Genomic DNA, 18,945 nt, shown 5'->3' on the forward strand with positions numbered 1-18,945 from the left:
ATGAATAGTGATGGACGATGCAGATGCAAAGGAAGACAACACTTTCTCAGATTTCACCTTAGCGATGCCAAGGAAACAAAATCTGGATGATCGACTGAGAGACATTTAGCACTCCGCTGCTAATGTTCTCCTTGATGTTCTAGGTACCACGATCATGTTTAAAAGCATCAACATGGCCATCAAGTATAGGTCAGACTTCGGGAGCACAAAGGATCCATAAGGAATCAACTTCTAGAATAAGTTATAGGGAATCCTCATGGAGAAGATGACCAAATTGCTCAATCAAGATGCTACAATAATAGATCTTCCAGCTAGGTGTGTCAGCCATAACATCAACCTCGCCGGAACCTACATCATAGATCTTGGAAAAGTTCCATCCATCATATTTGCCTGAGATTCGGATCTGGTTGGTGACAAGATAGTTCAGACAACATGTCTGAAAAGGAAAGGTTGCAACACAAATCGACGAGATGACGTTGTGAGATTCTCGGGAAATGAACTACAATAGCAAGCTCCAAAACATGAGCTGGTTCTGCTACATAGCTGTGAACACACTGTCGAAGACAGGCATGACCACATAGTAGTCTTACAACAAAATACTACCGAGTTCAGGTGGGAACCATCATCGAGGATATTGAAGTCTTGTGCACACCCGTCTGGGCCCTTCGGGAATGGCATTTGAACTTCTTATCCTTAAACAAATCAACCTGTGGCTTTGTGTGCTAGGGAATACATATGGAATGGAGATGATCAGTCTATCAGACCATAGAATACTTCACACGTACATGATTGACTTGGGATGATTCCAGAGGAAGCAAAACAAACCTTTCTCAAATTCATGGTGGCAACTTGCACCTAATGCACGTGAACTTGGAGAAAGTCACTTCTTACACCAAACATATGCTTCATGAGCTAGCATGAAGGAGATAAAAATGTTGCTGATGGGCTCAACAACAAGTCATCAAGATTCCCATGAAGATGGAATTCCACAACTATGTGAGCAAGGCGATAGCATTGGTCAGAACAAAAGATATAACGGAGTATGCTCGAGGAAAAACCACGAGTAAGACAACATTACAAACATCGTTGGTTCTGATTTGATTTGAGGATAGCCCACACTCGAATCAAAGTTTTGATAAGACAATAGGTCCAACAACTGATCACAGGGACCAATCGATGAAGATATCATCTTCCTTCAACACACACAATTATATCCCTGGAAATGAACTAAGCTAGGCAAGCTTTTATCTTCCAACTCTCCAAGTAGTTGTTTGGCTTAACCAACTAGCTCAGGGGTATCCAACATGGATTCTTGGAGAAGGGGTGGTTTACAAGAAACTAACTTGATCACGGACTCAAGTTGTCAGGTGACAACCTGGTAACACTTCCGAGAAGATATTCGGAAAATCATGAACCACCGATATGTTACTAAGCTCATGAACAATCTCGCTTTTCAGGGCAAGATGGTGTTATCAAGGGAGCGAGGGATTGAAACAATCCAAACTCGTTGATCGAAGAGTGCACCAGAATAAGGACTAGGTAGCACGATCTATCTTAGAATGATGATTCAATAACCAATACGCTAAGAATGAAACTACTGTCCATTAACTACCAAGCAACACGGTTGCTAGGAGTATTGATTTCACACATCATGGTTCACTTGTCGGCATTCTGGTTCACTAAAAAAAATACACTTCCATGATGATACGTGTTTGTAATGGTAGGTCATGTTTTCTGTCATGCATGTACATCCATGACAATTTTATGACAGAATCAAGATAGTCATACCTGTGTTGTCATAGAAGTGTTACATGACATTACCAAAATTATCATCATGGAAGTGTCCACTTCCATGACGATAAATCTCCGTCACAGAAGTGCTTTCGTCAAGGGTGACCGACACATGGCATCCACCGTAATGGAATGCCGTTAAGCTATCGGGTCCGGTTTTGGATCTGATCACCCGTTAACAGCCCAGACCAATGGGGATTTTCCATGTGTAAAATCATCATTGGCCGGAGGAAACACGTGTTGCCTCACCATTAGGACAGATGTCATCCACTCATTGGACAGGAGGCGCCTATGATAGGTTGACACGTGGCACGGCCCAACAGTGGCCCATTCCGGTGAAAAAGGCCGGCCCATATAAGGCCTACTTGTGTCAGGTCCATTTAAGCCCACGACCCATACGAGATGTGCCAATTCGGCCCGTCAATGGCCTGTTAAATATTTGACACCATTGCATCCCATCGTCTGTTCAAGCCCGTTAACAACCCGCTATATATTTGGGGTCAATATCGGCCCGATGAGATTTCGGCCTGTTAACGGCCCAATCTATGGATGGGCCAATTTTCACAATGTACTTCTTTCAGCCTTTTAGCGACCCATTTAAATATTGGGCTAATTTCCAGCCCGGTGTGTCTTTCAGCCTATTGACGGGCCATAAATCAGTTGGACCATTTGTAGTCGGACCTGAGTTTCGGCCTTTTAGTGACCCATTTAAGTGTTGGGCCAATTTCCGGCCCGGTGTGTCTTTCAGCCTGGTGACGGCCCATATATCTGTTGGACCATTTCTAGTCGGACCTGAGTTTTGTCCTTTTAGCGACCCATTTAATTGTTGGTCCAATTCCCGGCCCTGTGTGCCTTTCAGCCTGTTAACAGACCATAAATGAGTTGGGCCATTTGTAGTCAGACCTGAGTTTTGGCCTTTTAATGGCCCATGCCCTTCATGGTCCAATACCAACCCGGTTTCTCTTTCGGCCTGCTAAAGGCTCACAACACAGTTGGGTCATTTACAATACGACCTCACTTTCGGCCTCTTAGCGGCCCATGCTCTTCATGGTCCAGTACAAGCCCGCTGTCTCTTTCGTCCTGCTAAAGGCCCAAAGTATAGTTTGTTTGAACCACTGAAACAGTAGGAGAGGCTCCGACTACAATTAAATAAGAGAATCAGCAACTGTACATGGTTTGTATGTTACAAAGCCATCCCACTTTGTGGGTGGAAGAGGGGGTGTAGGGGTAAATAGGGCTATATTACAATGTAGCTAAGAAAGAAAGCAAGAAGGGTTTATTCTTATCTCCCACCCTATAAGTGAGGAGGGATAGGTCTTCCTTCAGTCTAGAGAGCCAAGAGCTTGTGGATGGAGTGATTCCTCGGAAGTGCTTGTTGTTCCTTTCTTTCCAAATGCTCCAAGCAGATTGTAGAGGGATTTCAATGAATAATGGCCTATTCCATGAAGTTTTAGCTGACTCCACCCAATTCATCCTATTCCCTTGAGTAGATCCTTGAATTCCAAGTTTGGCCCAGCAATGTAAGCTAAAAGGGCATTCAAAGAATAGGTGCTCCACCATTTCATCATTGCATGTTGGGCAAAGCAGGCAGCCAATGTTGTTGCCAATGTTGAAATGTCTTCTTTTTAGCATATTTCTGGTGTTTAGCCTGTCTTAGAGTAGGAGCCATCCAAAAACTTTGATCTTCATAGTGGTTTTGGACTTCCATAGCCACAAGTAGGCAGGGTGAGCTTGGATGTCCCTAAAGAAAAAGGCATAGAATTTGTTGGTCGCGTAGTGAGTGGATCCCCAGATGTATGTCCATTCATCATGTGTTGATTGATCTTCCAGCTGAACGTCCGAGATCATGCTTTGTAGATCTCTGGTCTCAGCATGGGCTTGTGCAGATAATGGTAGGTGAAACGTTTCTTGTAAACTAGTGGTCCCTAGGAACGCGCGAACAGAGATGTCCTCATCTTTGGCAAATGAGAAAGCGTGGGGGTGAGTTTCGGCCAGGATTTCACCCAGCCACATATCTTTCCAGAAGAGAGTGGTTGCACCATTACTCACATTAACCAGTGTGACGCCTCTATAAGTGGGCATGAGCTTTGAGACATCGCGCCACCAGAAGGAGCCACAAGGATCAACTGCGTGGGGTATCTTGGAAGTGTAATAAGCGTTCCAAATCAACTCAACCCAGGGCAGGTCCCAATGGTTGTAGAACTTATGAAGAAACTTGAGAAGTAGGGCCTCCTTCTGGATTTTCAGATTTAAGACCCCCAGGCCACCACATATCTTTGGTTTGCAGACCATGTCCCAGGCAGCCAGGGAAGTGCATTTGTCGCCTTGATCTGTTTTCTTTGTCCACAAACATTTTGCGGTGTACCTTGTCCAGGAGTTCAATAATTCCTATTGGGAGCTTGAGTGTACACATAGCGAAGATTATGAGCGAGGTAATGACCGAATTGAGCAGAGATAACTTGCCACCATAGGATATCATATTAAGTGTTGCTGAGAGCCTTCTTTCTAGTCGACAGACCATAGGCATCAGATCATGTATGGATGGTTTAGTAGTCCCCATGGGGAGGCCCAGGTAAGTAAATGGCATCTTTCCCACAACACATCCAAAAATATTCGCCAAGTTGGTGTATAGTGCTTCATCACAGTTGATCGGGACAAGTGTGGATTTGTGGTAATTAATTTTTAGGCCAATAGAGGTGGCATAGTCAGATAGGATATTTTTGATGGTTGTAGCCTGGATGGGACAATCTGGCATTGCAAGAATCGTGTCATCCGCATATTGAATTACCAGGTAATATTTTTGTGTAGTGCATGAAAAAGGAAACTTGATGAGATCTCTGGCAAAAGCATCATTAATTGTAGCTTGTAGCAAATCCGCAGATAGGACAAAGATGAGGGGGGACAAAGGGTCACGTTGGTGAACACCACGGTTGCAATGAAATTTTCTCCCCGGTATGCCATTAAGGAGGACAACTGATTTCCCCGAGGCAAAGATGCACTTAATCCAGCCGAGCCATTTGTCATTAAAGCCCATGTTTCGCATGATCTCAATCATGGCATCATGATCAATGGTGTCGAAGGCTTTAGCAAGATCTAGTTTGAGTAGAATAGTCTCTTTCTTGGATGATTGGCATTGATAGATGTACTCGAATTCCCAAGCCAGGCAGTCTTAGATCATGCGCCCTTTGAGGAAACCATATTGGTTGCGATGTACGATTTTGAGCACGATTCTTTGCAGACGGTTGGCCAGGAGTTTAGTTATTACCTTAAGACAGCAGTTAAGTAACGTGATAGGAATGTACTCATTAACTGTTGATGGCGCATTAACTTTTGGAATGAGAGTGATTAGCCCTTCTTTAATGCTCTCTAAGTTGAGGTTGCCCTCAAAGAAATGGTTGCAAAGTTTGTAAAATTCTTCCTTGATCACTTCCCAGCAAGTTTTCAGAAATACTCCTGTAAATCCATCAGGGCCCAGAGCACGGTCAGCCGGCATCGTTTTGATCACCTGGTCAATTTCTTCCATGGTGAATGGTACTGTGAGTTCATCAAGGCCATCGATCTTTTTGATGAGTCTGGGCAAGTCCAATTTCATGTCATGCTTGGTTTTCGTGCCAAGTCTCTCTTTGAACGTCTGAAATATAATGGCTTCTTTGCTTGCATGATCCTCCTCACAGAAGCCAGAGTTTGTCATGAGGGAGGCTATGTTATTTCTGCGATATTGCTCTGACACCATTGCTTGAAATTTTTTGGAGTTTTCATCACTGAATTGGACCCAACGAATTGTGCAACGTTTCTTCCAGTATTGCCGCTGATAGGAGAGAAGTCTCAATAAGTGCTTCTTGAGAATTGTTCTGAAATTTGCTTCTGGTGTCATGAGAGGTCTCTTGTTTTCCAAGCCATCAATTTCTAGTAGAGCCCTATTAGTGTTCTCAATAGCAATTGATAACTTTGAAATGTTCTTACTCCAACTTTTGAGTTCATGCCGAAGGTGCCGAAGGTGCTTGAGCTTTTTGCAAAGATTTGACGCCATATTCAGAGAGCTAGCAGGTATGGCCCAGGCCCTTTTGACAGTATCTAGAAACCCTGGGTGATTGATCCAATATGATTCAAATCGAAATAGCTTGGAGCATGGGATTTTCGTTTCAATATTGATGACACAAGGAATGTGGTCTGATACAGGTCTGCCAAGGGGTTTAACAAGGATGTTTGGGTATGAGGTGGTCCAATGATTACTAGTGAAGAACCAATCAATTTGCTCGAGGAGGGGATCAGTTTGCATGTTACTCCACGTGTAAGTTCTGCCCTTGATGGGTAGTTCAATTAAGGCATGTGATCTGATGAAATCATTAAAAGTTACCATGTCACCAAAGTGGCCACCTGGTTTTTTACGATTGTCAGGACCTCTAATGAAATTAAAATCTCCACATAAGAGCCAATCTTCATTAGCAAGTATATTATGTGAAAATAGCCAGGCAATGAAATTGTTTCTGGGATCACCTTGACAAGGCCCGTATACATTAACTACGGTCCAAGATTGAGCCGACTGGGTAGAGTGAAAGCGAGTAACCAGTGCAAAGTCTTTAGAGGCCACAATAGTAGCTGAGAAAACAACACTATTCCAAATGGTGGCAATTCCCCCTAATGATCCCTGGTAGGGGATAAAATCCAATTTATCAAATCTTCGTGGGTAACAAGATTTAATGAAAGCATTATCAAAGGATGATTTTTTCGTTTCTTGCAAGCTAATAACCGCGCAACCACTAGAGTTGATAGCATTAGAAAGTGCTAATTGTTTGGCTTCAGAGTTTAGCCCATGTACATTCCAACAAAGAACGTTCCAACTAACCAAAAGAGGCATAAGAATGATAAATAATGTGATCAGGCAGCATCAGAAGATGACCCTGCGTCCTTGCTAGCCAGGAGCTCCTCCTCAGAGAGTTCAACAGCTGGGATTCCATACATAACATTGCCAATATGCTGAATGACTGGGATAGGTGTGGGAGGATGCAGTTCAGCTTCATCAGGAAGTGCAGTTATGGTGATGGCAGTTGCAGCAGAAGGAATGACCCGTGGTTTCACCTTAGAAGCTCTGCTTTTTGTCTCCGAGAGTGACGGCACTTTGAAGCCATCATACTTGTTCTTGTGAGTGCTCCGACGCAGATTAATGGAGGATTTAGGAGCAGGAGCCTTCCCATGATGATTAATCACAGCAGGCACTTGGGCAGGCAGGCCATCAGAAGCAGCAAGATCATTGGGGTCAGGCAGTTGCAGCAAGGAAACCTCAGGGGGGGCTCGCTCCCCAACAAACGATTCAGAGTAGTGGAGATCATTGAGGGTGGTGCAATTTCCAGTAAAGGTGTAGAGACACTGTGAGCAGCAACTAAATCAACATCATTCGGTTCAGTCAGAGAGAGAACAGTTTCCATGGGCATCTGCTCAACAATAGCATTAGTGGAGTTATGCAAGGTTATAGTCTTAGTGGCTTCAGTAATAGTTAGCGTTCCCTCCTCTTCAGTAATTGCAACTCTAAACTCCACTCGTGCAGCTCTAAGACCAAAACCAGAGCTCCAGGGGCCATATGCTGCAATGATAGGCATGACTGCGGACCTGAGAAAGGTGTTGAGCCTGACAATGGGAATACCTGCATTAATCATGATCTAGCTGACAATAGTACCCTGAGCAGTCATAGCAAGCTGTAATCCAGCAGCAGAAAGGGAGATCTGAATGTCCAAATCATTTTGCTGAGGGGCCGGACTAGGGGCAACCGTACTTCCAACTACAGCAGAGCTTTCTCCCATGACAAGATTATTGAAAGTATTGCTGGGAACCATGATATAACTGTCAGAGATGGTGGCACTAGAGTCTGAACTGTCATATGCAGAGAAGGAGTCATTCCAAGTTGTACTTGGGCTATCTCAAAGATTGTTTGTAGGTAAAATCCCATCCTGAACCTACAAACCCTCTGCTGTCAGCCAAGCTTGAAAGTTATATAGGGCAGGCGGCCGCGAAGGTGGCCATGCACCCCAACCCGCTTGGAAGTGAATATCATGGCCTTGAGGAGCTTTGTGATGTGGAGCAGCATCAGGCAGGTTTGGCATTGCATTTTGCGCAAGCCAATTATGCAGCTGGGCTTGGTACATCTGCTCCGCAGTGAGAGCATCACCGAATAGGGGATGGGGGATCCCATCAGCAGGAGGTGGATCAATGTCTACCGACTGTACATCTGGGATATGGGCATTCCAATCACTGCTGTGCAAAATCGTGACGCATACGGTCCAGCAACGTCGCTCACCGCCCAGCTGATGCATAACAAAGCTTTTGGGCACCCGACGCAAACTAAGAACTCTGGCCTTGATCAAAACAAACTTCCTGTCCCCTTTAGGATTATTCAAGGGATAAGTTCCCCAAATTTGTCCATAGACTTATGAATATAGTGAGAGGTTTGATAATCATGGGGAAATCCAATGTAAAGCAGCCAGACTTGAGGCCCAAAGCTAGGTTGGCGCATATTGATAGCAGCATCGTGAGGAACAAAAGAAACAACAGTGCCCTGGTTATCATCATCCTCATCAAGCTCAAAAGTAGTACCCACTACAGTATCTCTAACTACAGAGTCCATGAAACCAAAGATGTCAATCCCGAGCGGGTAATCATCTAGTTCAGTGGGGAATATATTGGACTCGTGGAGCAAACCTTTGATGGTGTGGCGAAGTAGAGCTTTCTGATGAAAAGGGACGAATCGGTTCACCTCTGCAATGGCCAAGAAATCATGGCGGAGTGGCGGCACCGGATTGACCACCATCTCATCTCTGACCAGGCGATCTTCAGGCCCAAGCTCGATGATCATGCCCTGCGGCAGGTACGGTACGATATTGACAGGGTAGTTTTCCATGGGAGAGCTTGGTGGAGGAACAGGGAGTGGGAACGAGGGAGTGACAGGTGACAGAGAGGGAGGCATATCGGCAGGGGTATTTTGCATCTTGGGAACCCAAACGCGAAGGCCCTGCCTCCGCTTGACCCAACAAGATGTCGCCACGTGTCCCGGGTCGCCACACGAGCGGCATCGAATGGTGCTAGTGTGCTTGTCGTTTTCCATGGCAACACAGTGGTTGAGAGAAAGTGAATCATTAAAATCCGCCTGATTGATTGGATGCCGCTGGTCGATATTGACTGGGATAGACTGAGATAAGTTGCCAATATTAGTTAGAAAGGAATCCGTCGAAATTGATCTGTCCGGGCCCTCAGGTAGTAATAAATCAGAATCCTTGTCGGTCCAGATATTCTTGGGCCGGCCATCAAGCCCAGCTTTGGGGGCCCATTTCAAGCAAGGCACCTAGGCTCTCGAATAGTCTCCAGAGAAGTGGTCGAGCCAGCCACAAGCGGAACAAAACTTAAGGCCTAGGCAGTGGAAATAAGTGTGATTCATAGAATTGCATGTTGGACACGTTATCTGTATAGCATGAGCAACCTCAAGTTGATTATATTGAACATTTCGAGTATCTTCAAGGCTTCCTGCCACTATGGGCATGCATTGGCAGGGCATTTCAGAGCAAGTTTCACAGAGTTGCCTCGGACAATTGTCAGACAAATGCCCCCTAACATTGCATCTTGCACAAATCTGTAAATGCTTATAAATGTAATCCAGTGACGGTGTGGACTTGATATCCCAAATAGTAGCAATATGCGTAGAAGAATACCCAAAGCGAAATTGGTCCAAAATGTAAAGTATCATGAAGGTTGGGAGGGAGTCCCAGTAATTTTTCTTAAAAGACTGACCTTCAAATCGCATCATATCTGTGGTGGATCGGTCACTCAATAAGTCACAATTAATTGTGCCAAACAGAATCTATCTGGTAATAAATGATGATTGTCCGTGGCTCCCGCAGATTCATTAATATGATTGGGCAGACAAATGTCCCCAAAGGAAAGACCGACCACAGATATAGAGCCATTATTACCATTAATGTCATTAACTGTCTGCACCTTGTTACCAAAACTATGATTGGTGGCCCGAATGATAGAGTTGTTCGCGGCGGCACAGATTCCGGCAGGCCTCGAATGCATGTACTAGAACCCTGGCCATGCAGACTATGCAGAGAATCAGAATTCCATTGGCTAGGTGTGCATAAAAAATCCAGATTAGACCTGATAGCAACTGGGGAACCATGATTGTCATGTGCATTCTCGTCAGAGTGCCAAAAATTGTCAAAGTGGCCAAAACCATGATCCCTGGCTCAAAAGAGTTGAAAATGACATATGAAGTCCTGCCAGATGTGATCCTTGAGGTGGTAAATGAAATGACCAACTTTGTTAGAAGCCACCAAGAAGCGAAATCGCCGATCACTTAGGGTTTGCACATTGAGGCCTGAGGGTAAACCTCCAATGCAGCATTGCAACGCCAAACCTACTGATTCTTCAAATAGAACGAAAGATGCCGACGAGAAGCAGACGACCAAGAAAAATTCCTTGGTCGCATTGGCGGGGAAGAAATGAACCGTAGAGCCAAAATGCCGACGCACCTGATCCGCGACCTCTAAGCCGGGGTTGAAGTACCAATGCAGAAGCCCCTCCATTGTAGTCTCCGGCGAAGATATCCATTAGGGTAGTGGGAGAGCAGGTGGAGAGGAGAGGAGAGACATTGTCCCGCCGACTGGCCCACAGTATAGTTGGGCCATATGTAGCCCAAACTTAGTAACGGCCTGTTAACGGCCCGTGAAATCAATTGGGCCCACTTGTTGCCAGCTTCGATGTCAGCCTGTTAACGACCCAGGAGTTAAGAGGGCCGACCATTAACTTTTGGCCTGGTAACGGCCCATTAACTTAATGGGCCCACTAAAGTTTGTACATGTCTTTAGGCCAAATTAGATAATTTGAGCCCATTACGACGAGCAATTATGCACAGGACCAAAACCGATCAAGCAAAGGTACGACATAGAGGGGAAAACGTTGCACATCCAGCATATATTACAGGAAATTACATCCACTGGGCAATCAAAAGATTGATGCCAGTGCAAATAAATGAACAGAACCTAACGATCTACAATGTCACAATCTGCAACCTCAGCACGGATGACGCCCATAAGCATGTGGGCAAGTTCTTGCTGCTTTGCTACACTGTCTCTGAAAACATTGATCAGTTGTTGTGTCGCACGACTCTGCACCTCTGATTCCTCCACCATTTCCATCATTCCTTCAGCCGTTAATTGGTTCACAAACATACATTTTTTCCGTTGCATTCAACACAGAGGATACTGAACAGATTCAGATGGCGATCTTGGCAGGCTTGTATTATTGATACTAGAGAGTGTCTCGACCATTGCATCATAACATAAATTAGGAGGGGAACCAAACAGATTAATCATGAGTTATTGGCATATTACCTGGCCTACATTTATTGGAAGAAACAATGGGGTTGCCTTGCTATTTTCAGAGTTTGTCTTCTTATCTTCAGCAGCCTGCACCAAATTAAGACACTAGCATTGCTATCATTGGCCAAGTTAGATAATACGAAAGCAACTTTGGCACAACAAACATTTGGGCAACTAGCTAACACCGAATTAACACAATATGGAACAGCTATCATCAGCCAGGTAAGGTAATACGAAAGCAACATTGACACAATGAATGAATGGGCAACCAGAGCAGCACTGCAATTCAGTAATGTGCATGATATGAGATAGTACACTCATGCAGCTCAGTATGCAAAACTCCCAGGCAGTTTTATTTACAAAAATCAACTTTGGCCCCTTTAACATTTTTCTACAACTAATTTTAGATCAGACAAAGGTTGGATTCACGCCGATTAACAAAATACATGCTGATGTAAAAATATAGTGATATACAACAGGTACTTACATCAGCATTGGAGCACAGAGAATTCCCGCAAGATGTATTCCTCGAATACAATCCCAATGAAGGAAATCTTCTATCATTTAACCTTATTTTCTAAAAGAGAGATGGGTAAGAAACATGTAGAAAATATGATCAGAATGCTATAAAATTTCATGATGCGAGGATACGCACACGCTTCTTAGAATGGAGTTGACATTCTTTTGCTGGACTGGAGCGGACTAGTTCTTTGGCCACCGGAATTTTCTTATTATCAGTGGGAGTTGGGTTTCTCTGTGCTGGAGCAGTATCAATGAAAAATGGAGTTGGTTTATTATCTGCTGGCGTTTGGATCTTTTGCAAAGACCTGGTTTGTAACCCTTCAGATTCTAACAGAGCCGTCTTCCCCTTGCATGCCTTATATACAAGAATGGTGCTTCAAATATAAAACATGCTACAGCAAATATGGAATAGGTACTGAAGAATAGAAAGGCATGACATATTGACATGTATTCCCTCCATCCGGAAATAAATGGATGGGTCTAGGCTTATTTTAGTTCTAGATACATCCAGTTTTATCCATTTCTACGACATGTAATCCGGACGGAGGGAGTATGATGTAAGAGCTAGGGATACGACAGGACAACATAGTAAAAAAAAACACTGAAAAACCACTACAGAACCAAAGTAATCAAACCCACTGATATGAGATAGTACACTCATGCAGCTCAGGATGCAAAACTACCAGGCAGTTTTCCTTACAAAAATCGACATTGTGGCCTTTAATCATACATTTTGCTACAGTTAAATTTAGATCAGATAAAGGTTGGATTCACGCCTATTAACAAAATACATGCTGGTGTAAAAATATAGTGATATACAACAGGTACTTACATCTGCATTGGAGTATAGAGAATTCCTGCAAGAATCTTTCCTCACACACGATACCAGTGCAGAAATTCTTCTATCTGTTAAGCTTATTTTCTAAAACAGACATGGGTAAGAAACATGTAGAAAATATGATCAGCATGCTATAAAATTTCATGATGCAAGGATACACACACGCTTCTTAGAATGGAGTTGACATATTTTTGCTGGATTGGAGCGGACTAGTTCTTTGGCCACTAGAATCAGCTTATTATCAGTAGGAGTTCGGTTTCTCTGTGCTGGAGCAGTATCTATAAAAACTGGAGTTGGTTTATTATGTCCTGGCATTTGGATCTTTTGCAAAGACCTAGTTTCTAACCCTTCAGATTCTAACATAGTCGTCTTCCCCTTGCATGCCTTGTATAGAAGAATGGTGCTTCATTTATAAAACATGCTACAACAGAGAGATGGAATAGGTACTGATGAATAGAAAGGCATGACATATTGACATGTATTCCCTCCATCCGGAAAAAAATGGATTTGTCTAGGCGTATTTCAGTTCTAGATACATCCCTTTTTATCCATTTCGGCAACATGTAATCCGGACGGAGGGAGTATGGTGTAAGAGCTAGGGATGCGACAGGACAACACAGTAAAAAAACACTAGTTGAATGTAAAATTGTATGCTAGTGAAATATGTACAGAAAAAACTAAGGCAGCATACACGTGTATGATTGGGAAACTAAGATGGCATTGCAACAAAGCACTGGAACAACACTTCAATGTAAAAAAACATGGTATGGTAGACAGATGAAGTACGTACTGATGAATAACAATGCATAAGATATTCAGAAGCATGATGTCCAAATTAACCAGATGGCATTGCTATAGAGGAGAATGACATTACTTTAATTTGAAAACACGTTATCATGAATGGAATAGGTACTGAAAAACAGGAAGGCATGACATATTTACATGCATGATTAGCATGCTAAGCACATGGCATTGCAACAGAGTAGATACACTCCAGGACATTATATGCATGTTGTACCCATATCATGGGCCAAGTTAGAGCATGACCTTGTGGGGTGAAGAGGATTCAACATCTTTCTGCAAGTCTTCTGAAGAACTGCCTTTACATGTTCCATCATATTGGGTATCATTGACATCAAGTTTATTGGCCTTTACATTGCTCCGTGAGGTTCTTGTGGATATATTAGTGTGTGCAATTATATCTGACATGCATGAAAGACAACTAGTAGTTAGATTTATGTAATGAGTGCCTGTAGGAGACGATACATAGTAGGACTGGGGTTAACTAGCAGCAACAGGTCTCAAAAACTAAAGGGAGAACACAGATGAAAGCTACAAAATATGTATCGTTTGTACTCGAGATTAACTAGATGGCACACAAAAGTATTAAAGAACAACATAGGTAATACTAGAAGTGGTATAATACTATAATCACCAGCCTGTGGGATAGCATTGGCTGATGGATGATAACTATGGAACAACGTTACCTAAAGAACAAGTATCTTAGCTGAACTATGGAACAACATTAACTCCTGGACAAGACCCGTAAGAGATCAGCATGAATATACAGTGAAATGTGATAATCTATTTTCCATGCTTAGATGAATAACAAAGCCATAAATGTTGCACACAAGTAAGATGAGGGTACAACCTATATGGCCGCCATCCATAGGAGTGAGCATCATGTGCTGACTTGTCGATGGCCCTGCAGTTGTTGTGGCTGTCCATGTTGGGCACGCGCATTCGATGCAGGGAACTGTTGAGTGGGGACTATAGCTCCCTTCTGGTGTATGCTTCCCTTGTTGGAGCAGCTGCGGTGTGTCAGAAGACGGTGTGGCTAAAGATGTAGACAATGCATAATGCTAAGAATGACACATCTCTTTGATCTGAAGAAATACACTAAGAGATCAACAACAAGGTACGAGAGTGGTCACACATCTGTTGACTGAGACTAAATTGGGGTCACACGATTTTATTTTATTTTGGTACTGTCCAATCTACGTCGGATGGCTTGACGGTCGTCTTGTGCCTCCCGGCTGACACTGTAAGGAATCTTCCCCGAAGAGCCAGCGACCAACGGTAGAGCAGCTTGCCTCCGCCGTCTGTGGCCCCGGCCAAAACCCCACTCCCCGCCCCACCACACTGCCGTGCTTGTGCCGCCTCAGGGCCAATCCACAAAGACTCCCTGTCATCCAGATCCGGCGGCGGCAGTACGTTGAACCCACACAACTCTAAGATAGCCATCTAAGCGCAGCTACCGCGGCGAACTTGCGGCCCCGCACCATTACGTTAGACACGAGCCAACCGGCAGCCTAGGAGCTCCGCCGCCTCGAGGGGTGCTGCTTCCCATTGGCAATCAATTGGCCCAGAATAAAAATTCAGACAAATGACACCTAAATAAAGTGATTGGAGATGAGGGTGTGACCTATCTGGCGGCATGGTGAAGTAGGCAGGTCCAGCTGCCGAGTCGGTGAGGCCGGCGCAGTTGCGGTGGCCACCGGCGGAAGGGAAACAATGATGTCATGATGGTCGACGGCTACGGGGAAGCAGCGCCGAGACTCTAGACGGATCCGAAGTTGGAGCCGCTCCGGCGTCATGAACAACGGCGGGGGTGAATCGGCTCCGGTACGGTTCAGGCGGCCGTCGTCGAAGCAGCTCCAGCAGCACAGAGTAAGAGGCACACGGCCCAGTGCACGACGGCAAATGGATAACGTCTCCGGCAATAGGGAGGAGGGCGGCTATGAAATTGGTGTTGTGGGGGGCACCATGAAGGAGGGGTTCAGGTTTCGCGGCTTGGGAGAAGGGAGCTTCCGTGGAGAAGGTGATTTGGCGCCCATGAGGTATGAATGGGGGGGAATTGGGAGGGGAGTGGAACCATTTTTTACGGACGCATTTGTCTGAAATGTGAGGGGGAGTTACAATTCTACCCCTGCCTTTAGGATTCTCGGCTTGGGTCTGTGTATTGAGGGTCGGGGATAGTAGAGTAACTTTGCTTCTCCCCAAGTAGTGGGCAGGAGCGATTTCGGGCAAGGACGGCGTGTTTTGAAATATAGTGGGCGCGAGCGATTTCGGGCGACGAGAGCGTGTTTTGAAAAAGTGGGCGTGAGCTATTTCGAGTGAGGAGAGCATGTTTTGCCGACCATGGTTTATGAATTATTCGGCACATGTCATTTTGGCCGAGGAGAAGGCGCACTTGGATGAAGTTACTAACCTACCCTCGATGCACAACGGGTCAATTAATGCGTCTCCCACATAGGACGGTAATTTCGCGTCTCCCATTTATTTGCTCGGGTGAATTCCACCGAGTAGAGGATGTTTAATGGTTCGTTCAAAATTTGGGAGAACGAGCATCCATGTCTACCTTACTAAGTCGATTCGAATCAAATTTAGAAATATTAGCTTGCCACTTCTTTTTTAGATGGAGAGATGATGCTCGGGAGTAATGTGTTTTTACATGCTCGTTGCTAGCGATTTACTATATGACAAATAGTTGACCCACTCAAAACGGGAATCAAACCCGAAATGAAATATCTCGATTCAATGAAATAGCTCGTTCACCAGGTCAAAATAGTGAACTAAATCCAAAATTGAAGACCTCAATCGAATAGCATGTTGTACAGTATTATAGTACACCATGAACATGTTGAAAGTCAAATTAACGAACTTCTTTGATATACGCATATATCTGTTCATGCGTGGATTGCAGATAACATGTCCTCCAATTTAAATATTTGAATGAAAGTTTATATCGAAACATGGTTTATATCAGTCTTTGATGCATAAAACGCGACCTCCCCCTCTCCCAGACTCCGGCTCTCTCTCTCTCTCTCTCTCTCTCTCTCGCTGACAATCTTCAATTCTGTCGCACGCATCCAACACACAAACCTTGTTGGTCCTCTCTCTTTCTCTCTATCTCTCTCTCTCTCTCTCTCTCTTTGTGTGTGTGCGTGGGGGGGATCTTTCTAGTTCGCATGCATATATACTCCATCTATAGGTCTCTCTCGCACACTATGTATGATTCTCTAGTCCAAGCTAGATATATGTTGGTTGCACTCATCATACGCACACAAATTCCTTGGCTCGTTGCTCGTAACTCTCTCACGCACCACTCTATCGTCTCGGAGCTCTTCCCCCTCTCTCTCAAACTCTCCATCTACCTGGGTCACACATACACATGCATATCTCACTCGCACTCGATAGGCCCATCTAAAACTCTATCTCTCTCCCTCGTTCTCTCTCCATCTCACATGCACACACACACACAATCTCATGCCTAGCTAGACAAGTATGATGGTCTGTCACTCAATTGTAGGCACACGCAGTCCGCCCTATATGTATATGACAAGCTAATCTTAGTTTCCATCACAAACATGTGCATGGTCTATCTCGATTTCTCTCAGGGCATCTTTCTATCGCGCACGCACCTCCCTCGATCTCCCACCCATATAGTCCCCTCACGATCTCGAGGGGGTCTCTCTATCAGAAACACACCCTCTCGCCCTCCCCATGTGTCCACGTTCTCCATGTGTCCCTCTCGACCTTTGTTCCTTGTTGGCCAGACCTCTATTGGACATGTGTTATAGGGGTGTCTCTCTCCGTTGCAAACAATCACACACTAGCTATCTTTGTGTATCTCCTCGCCTCGCTTTTCTATCTCGGAGATGCACGCGTGATATGTTTGCCTAAGAAACGGAAAAACAAACTCTCTCTCTCTCTAATTTATCGTTTGTTGTCACTTTCTGTTTCACACACATACTCTTTTTGCACACTTACTCATTCTCCTTCACACGCACTCGATCCCTCTCGACTTAGGCACTCTCCTCAGTCCATAGCATATTGATTTATTGAAAAGTCAAACATCACAAAGTTTGACCATGTACATGGAGAAAAACAATTACATCTGGAACGGCAAACATATACCATTAGATTCACCATGAGATGTAGTTTCGTATGATGTATCTTTGGTATTGAAGATATAAATAACATTTGTATAAACGTGATCAAAATTTCCAAAGTTTGACTTCTAAAAAAATTACATGCACTGCATTATCAAACGGATGGAATATCTCTTTCCCCCTCTCAGCTATCTGACGCACCACTCAGCCTTATCGGGGCTCCTCAATCTCTCTCAAACTTTATATCTCCCTGGTTCACACATACACATGTCTCGCTCGCGCTATACATATAGACCCATCCAACACTCTCCGCCCTTGTTCTCTCTCTATGTGACACGCACCCTCCTAATAAGTACCATAATCCCTCACTCCATCATAGGCGCAAGCACTCCCCCCCTAAGTATGATTATCTCTCACTAGCCATCAGGAACACACGTATTGTCTCCTTCCATCCATACGTCTATCTCGATATCTCTTGTGGTATCTTCTATTCACGCACACACCTTGTCACTCGATCTCCCACCCGTGTAGTCCCATCACGATCTCTAGGGGATCTCTCTATGACAAACATACACTCTCTCATCCCCATGTCTGCATTTTCTCCGTACGTCTCTCTCGACCTCTCTCCCTTGTTTGTCAGACCCCTCTTGGCCACGTGCTAGGGGTCTTGCTCTCTCGGTTGCAAACAACCACACACTATCTCCTCACCTTGCTTCCGTTGTCGAAGATGCATGTGTGATATGTTTGCATAGGACACACACTTTTTTCTCGACTTTTATCGAGTGTTGTCCATGTCTCTTTCACACACGCACACACACTTTGTTCACTCACTCTCCCTCTCTCTCTCTCTCTCTCTCTAGTTAGGGACTCTCTCATGTCCATAAGCATATGGATGTTTTGAAAAGTCAAACCTCAGAAAAGTTTGACCAAGTATATGTGGAGAAAAACATTTACATGTGGAAAGATCATTAGATTCATCACAACATGTACTTACTTCATACTTTTATTTATCTTTGGATTGTAGATATAGGTAATTTCTTTATAAACTTGGTCAAAGTTTCAAAAAATTGACTTTAAAAAAATGTTGGAACTACATTATCGAACGGAGGGAGTAGCTCTTTCTCTCTCTGCTATCTCTCACGGGCCTCCCCTCTCACACGAACACTCTATACCGACGGATTATACGCTCACTGTGTCAGTGTATAGCTCTGTATATTGTTTAGTTGACCGGTCAACCAGTCCACATGCTGCTTTGTCAGCTCGTGTTCTATATCTTCGTGTGCTGGCCCATGTGGCAGTGGGTAAACTAGAGGCACATCTGACACGCGGTGAAGTAAACAAAGTTGAAACCACTCGGGGTAGCACCCCGCACGCTAGTCAATTGAGGGTGCATTGAGGACACACTTCTTCTGCCTGGAGGACGCACTCGTGCACAATTCACCACTATGCGGCAGGATGCACAGAAGGACGCATTCACGCACACCCAGCACACAACACACACCAGCACACGTGTACACCGGCGTCGCCGCCG

The sequence above is a fragment of the Triticum urartu genome, chromosome 4A (genome assembly GCF_056163025.1).
Source record: "Triticum urartu cultivar PI428250 chromosome 4A, HENAU_Tu73, whole genome shotgun sequence".
Lineage (NCBI taxonomy): Eukaryota > Viridiplantae > Streptophyta > Magnoliopsida > Poales > Poaceae > Triticum > Triticum urartu.